Source organism: Octopus bimaculoides, chromosome 11 (genome assembly GCF_001194135.2).
Source record: "Octopus bimaculoides isolate UCB-OBI-ISO-001 chromosome 11, ASM119413v2, whole genome shotgun sequence".
NCBI classification, from domain to species: domain Eukaryota; kingdom Metazoa; phylum Mollusca; class Cephalopoda; order Octopoda; family Octopodidae; genus Octopus; species Octopus bimaculoides.
Window position 1 is genome coordinate 15,002,812 of NC_068991.1, and position 6,233 is coordinate 15,009,044.

Genomic DNA, 6,233 nt, shown 5'->3' on the forward strand with positions numbered 1-6,233 from the left:
GCAGTGAGGAAGTAAGTAAATAATAAATAATAATAATAATAATAATAATAATAATAATAAGAGCACTCAGAGAGTGCAAACCTCCACCAAAGCAACACCAACATCCTCTTAACAATTAAGCAGAGATTATTTTTTAAATGAGAATATCTGAAATAAACTCAACTGCTCTTACAAACAAGAATACTGAAAATGAACCCGACTGCCCTCAAAAATTAAGTAAAAAAACAAATGGAAAAATAATCCATAATTCTTGTCCGGTACCAGATCTATTCCAAAATCTAATCAGTTCATACCAGTCGTGAGGCCAAACATCCCTGAAGGTTTCATCAAAATCCATCCAGCGGTTCTTGAGATATCTTGTCCACGGACAAACAAACAGCCAAACAAACAAACACAACTGAAAACAATACCTCCGCCTTCGCGAAGGAAGAGGTAGTAATAATGATGATGATGAGTTCAAATTTTGACACAAGGCCAACAATTTCATGGGAAAGGGTAAGTCAGTTACATCAGCACCCAGTGCTCAACTGGTACTTATTTTGTCAACCCCCAGAAAGATGGAAGGCGAAGTTGACCTCAACGGCATTTGAACTCAGAACGTAAAGACAAACGAAATGCTGCTGAGCACTTTGCCTCGCATGCTAACGAGTCTGCCACCTCACTGCCTTAAAAATAATAACAATAATAATAATAATAATAATAATAATAATAATAATAATAATATAGGCAAGCTAAATAAAAAGAAGTCTTTAGGAAATATTTACATACACACACAAACAAAAATGAATCAGACAGCCATAAACAGCAAGTCACTATCCCAAGATCAGTTTGCTCAAAGTGAAGAAAACATAACAAAAAAGTATTTAATAAAAGAACAAAAAGCAAAAGCCCGCTGTATGACAGAACTGATTGGGTGTGTAACTGATTAGTGACTTTACAACAACAACAAATCCATCATCCCATTAACAGACAGTGAAATCATAGCCATGGAATACAAATCACTTTACAAGACAAGGGTGTATATGGCGGATTGGAAAGGGGTGTGGAGGGAGAAACCAGTAGTGGTAATAGTAGTAGCAGTAGTAGTAGCAGCAGCAGAGTGGAAGTTATTATGTTGTAAGCTATGATGGGACATAAAACTAAAATGGAGGCACCACAAAGTACGTTTTTATTACAATGCCAAGAAAACACTGTTATTCTCAAGGATGTTTTATGCCTTGAACAATAAATGTTTTACAGATTTCAGAACAAAGAGTGTTTCTTTTCTTTCTCTCTCTCTCTCTCTCTCTCTCTCCCTCTCTCAATACTATATGCATATCTTTTCTGTTCTGTTCCTTCCCGCCACCAAAAAATCAATCAATTCCATCTAGCCAGAGATAAAAAAAAAATTTCTTTTAACCCTATGACAACAAGTATTCTTTTCATCAAGCAACTAGGTTGCATTGACAGTAAATCATCTCAGCTGAGATCCGTGATTAGCACACAACAATGGTTCGGCACATATTTACATCAACTGCTTAAAACAGTTTACGGCGGTGATTCATTCGTCTGCCTGCACGCATCAACGGTAATCGCACTGATTGAAGTCAGCACTCAAGGTTGGCAGCAAGAAGGGGCAATCAGGCCTTTGAAAATCTACCACAATAAACTCCATCCCACCCATGCAAGGTATCAAAAAGTGGTGGTAATCATCATCATCATCATCATTATGGCAATAGTACCACTGCTTCTACTGCCACCTTTTCAAAGAAATTAGAAACAAGAAATATGTCTTATGGTTTGATTCTGCAACTCTCTAGTCATGGCCTTCTAACCTTCTCAGAAGAATCCTGACACCTGCTAACCTCACAAATGTGTTTTTGAGTTTGATAATTTTTTTTCTTTTTTTTCTTTTTTTTTTGACACATGCCACCACAACTTCCATCACATTTTTAGTAACATTTTATTCTTTCTTTGAATAATACAGGCTTAGCAGAAACAGAAAGAGACAAGGACGCACAAAAGAAAGTTATAAAAAAGGAATTAGAAGAACAACTGCAAATACATCACCGACAGCTAAGAATTTAACAAGGTTTCATTCACTTGAACGTAGAAAAAAAAAATAAGATGAAGGAAGGAAAGGTGAGTAGCAGTAGCTGCAGTGGTGGTAGTGGAGGTGATGGTGGTGGTAATAATCATCAAATACATGCTACAGGTCTCTAAAACATATTCTATCAGAGACTCAGATTTGATAAGTCTATAAATAAATATCATTATTATTATTATTATTATTATTATTATTATTACAGTTGAAGAATAACTAGACAGCAAAATAAGAAGAAAAAACAAAAACAAGAAAGCTGAAATCAACCAAGTGTAGAAATGTATGACAGACAATTTGTAGACTTGCGACTTGTTTGTAAGACAGGTTTAGTTAACAGTGAGAGGCACGGCGCAGTTGGAGTGGGGAGGGGGTAGTTGTGAAGGTGGTGGTGGTTAGTGTGGCTAAACGTGAGGGCATCACGTGTGTACATGTATATATGCATGTGCATATTCAGATTCATCTGTCTATCCATGCGCTCACACAGATATATATGTGAAAAGTGTGTGCGTCTTTGCGTCATTCTATGCATGTACAAAGACATACATGCATGCATGAATACATACATACAGGTGGTAGAGGGTAGTGGCTGTTTGGTTGTTGAGGATAAATGTGAGAGCATCATATGGGTATGTATGTGTATATATAGATTTATCTATCTACATATATATAATATATATATATATATATATATATATATATATATATATATACACACATATAAAAGAGTATAAGTGAGTGTATGTATGTGTGTTTGTGTGTATATATATATATATATATACATACACACACACACACAGACAGACACATACACACGTATGTATTTAAGTAGATACATAAGGGTGGATAAATGGATAGATTACTTGCGATGAAAAGAAAACAGTAACCAAAGAAAAAAAAGGCAAAGAAAAAAAACAAAGAAGAATAAAGAGACAAAAAAAAAGAAAAGCTTAGTTTCAGAGTCTCATTTAGAATGAACCAAATTGCAAGAAATTCTCTTCGCTGACAATCAAAAGAAAGATTAAAGAGAGAAAAAAGGGGATGAAAAAAATGATTGGAAGACAAGGAAAACTAGTAGAAAATAAAAAAGAGAGAAAAAAAAGACAAGGAAAAGTACCAAAACAGAAACATTGACAGAAGTAAAAGACAGCAAGGAGCTAGAATCTGACATGGTAATTCGGTTAGCTAGATTCAATATTTGGTTAGAATGAAGTCGATCCAGCTAGATATATAGCATACAATGAGATTAGGCTTAAAGAAGACTGGAATGAAAACAGCCAAAAAGAAAATGGTCAAAGGAACAAGAGTAGTATTCTCTGGAGTGAAAATACTTACAGCTTTACTCACTGGTTCATGGAATGCAGTGCTGGCACTGTGGCAGAACAGCTCGAGAAGAACTCGTTCACACACCTGTGAAACAATAAAGAACAGAAAACATGACATTCAGGAGATTTTTTTTAAAATGGGGGCCTTTAAGCCCGTGGCAGTGTTTAGTCTGGCTGCTAACTCTGTAACTCCTTTAACTTGTTTCAGCTTTTAACCCTTTAGCATTTAAACCAGCCATATCCGGCCAAAAGTATTCTGCCTATTCTATGTTCAAACTGACCAGATCTAGTCTTTCACACCAATAACATTTTTTAAATTAACAGCCACCTCATCAAAATCTCATAGCTACAAAGATAATGCATGATTAGTTCAAAACAATGTGGACAAAAAAATCATTAATTATGGCAGAATAATGTGAACACTAAAGGGTTAAAACTGTGGTCATGCTGGGGCATCAACTTTAATTGAAAAAAAATTAATAATAATATTTTTTTTTTTTTAATTTTTAAATATTTCACAGGTATTGCTATGTGGTCAAGAAGCTTGATTTGCAACCATCTGGTTTTGGGTTCAGTCCTACTGCACAATACTTTGGACATGTGTGTTATACTATTGCCCCAAGCTGAACAATGTCTTGTAAGAGAATTTGGTGGACAGAAACTGTGTCGAAGCCTGCTGTGTGTGTGTGTGTGTCACCACTTGACAACTGGTGTTGGCTTATGTCCCTTTAACTTAGCAGTTCAGCAAAAGAGACCAACAGAATTAGTACCAAAGTTAAAAATAAAAAAAACAGAAGTACTGGGGACAATTTGTAGGCCTAAACCCGCCAAAATGAGGCTCCAGCATGGCTGCAGTCCAATGACTGAAACAAGTAAAAGGTAAATGATAAAATACAAGTATGTCTGAGCCTAACTACTAGAAAATCTTTTGCTGCCTTAATCAAAGAAAAAAATTTTAGGAATCCATACACCAAAACATGTGACCTATTTCCCCTTCACTATACCTATATGCACCAAGCCAAAATATGAACAATATTGAAAAGTTTTGCAGCTGAAAGAGACAAAACTTCTTTTTTAAATCAAGTATTCGTTTTCTCAAGAAGTACACACATTCATTTGCACCAATTTTTATCTCCATTCACACTCTAAAAAAATACAACAACAATAAGACATTCTACCAGCCAAGATGGCTAAAATACTCCAGACACTCACCTTGAGTTCTTTGCCATGCAGCCCTGTTGGAACTTTCCGTTTTGTTCCGCCACCTACAAGGTAATCATTTAAGGTTGGTTCATCAATAACTTCAGGATCTTCACAGAATGTACAGTTCCAGCCACCACTGAAAAATAAATTTTAGCTTATTTAATTTTTCTTTTCTTTTTTTTTAAACTCAATAAGTTGTATGCATATATATTTGAAATAACCTCATACATTAATCCTTTTGTAAGCATATTTATTAACCCTTAACATTCAAAACAGCCATATCCAGCCAAAATATTCTACCTGTTTTATATTCACCCTGTCCAGATCTACCTTACAATATCATACAAAAAACTGATAGTTGCCTTATCAAAATCTCAAAATCTCAATGCATCAATAATTCAAAACAATGTGAATAAATAAGCATTACTTTCAACAGAATAACGTGAATGCTGAAGGGTTAATAAATTTTGAAAACAAAGCAGAGTTTATTAGAACAACTTTCTCATTATTAAACTGATTAGGAATATAAATTAGCACAAAATTTGAATAGGTTTTAATTTAGATTACATTATCCCTTTTGTTAGCATGCTTCTGTTAAAATATGCTGCCTTTGTTTCAATTAATTTAGAAAATAATTAAGAATTTATTAGAATAATGTTCTCATTATCAAACTGGTTTGGAATATAAATTAACACAAAGTTTTAATGGAAGATTTTAATTTAAATCACTTTAACCCTTTCGTTACCATATTTCTGTTAAGATATGCTGCCTTTGTTTCAAATAATTTTGAAAGTAAAATCATCTTAAAATAGTTTCGAATATAAATTAACATGAAATTTTCATGGAAGTTTTTAAATTAACTCACTTTAACTTTTCTCTTATGTTTCTAGTGAAGTACATTGTCTTTATTTTAATTAATTTTGAGCATAATGAAGAATTTATTAAAATAACTTGGTCACTATTAAACTAGTTTGGATTGTAAATTGACATGAAATTTTTGATAGAAGGTTCTACTTAAACTTTTTTGTTAGCATATGTCTAATGAAATAAACTGTCTTTGTTTCAATCAATTTTTTGAAAATACTGAAGAATTTATTTAAATAATTTTGTCATCATTTAACTGGTTTCAAATATAAATCAACATGGAATTTTGATAAAAGGTTTTAATTTTGATAGCTTTAAAATAGAGTGAATTTGTATCATAAAAACAAGGATTCCATATCGTTTTCATTTACCAAGCTTCACTAATATGGTATTAGTAGTTTATCTGAAGCTATGGAAGAAAGTTTAGAGAGAGAGAGAAAATAGTGACGGAGAAAGAAGTAAGGAGTCACAGAGAGAGAAGTAGAGAGGAAAAGAGAGAAGAGTAGTCGGAGATAGAGAGAGTAGGGTGATAGAGAGAAAAGTAAAGAGTGATCGAGTGGAGTCAAGAGTGGCAGAAAGAGAGGAGTAGAGAGACGGGGAGAGGCAGGAAGAAAATGAGAGCAAAGAAGAGGTGACAGGGGAAAAGGGGGAAGGAGAGGGTGAAATTAAAGGAAAGAAGTGTAAAGGTGTCAAATAGAACTGGCAGGGCAGGAGAGAGAGGCGAGGGCAGGAGAGAGAGAGAGAGAGAGAGAGAGAGAGAG

At 34.1% G+C, this 6,233-nt stretch overlaps 1 non-coding gene across 1 annotated transcript in view; it reads right to left on the minus strand.

The window, feature by feature from the left end:
- The window catches only part of LOC106874224 (uncharacterized), a 5,404-nt gene extending 637 nt beyond the window's left edge, over nucleotides 1–4,767 (minus strand). The window contains exons 1-2 of the transcript XR_008265157.1: nucleotides 4,618–4,767; nucleotides 3,416–3,490 (exon numbers count right to left, since the gene is read on the minus strand). This is a non-coding gene — a transcript (uncharacterized LOC106874224). The remainder of the gene's footprint in view (nucleotides 1–3,415; nucleotides 3,491–4,617) is intronic.
- Nucleotides 4,768–6,233: the final 1,466 nt, after the last annotated feature.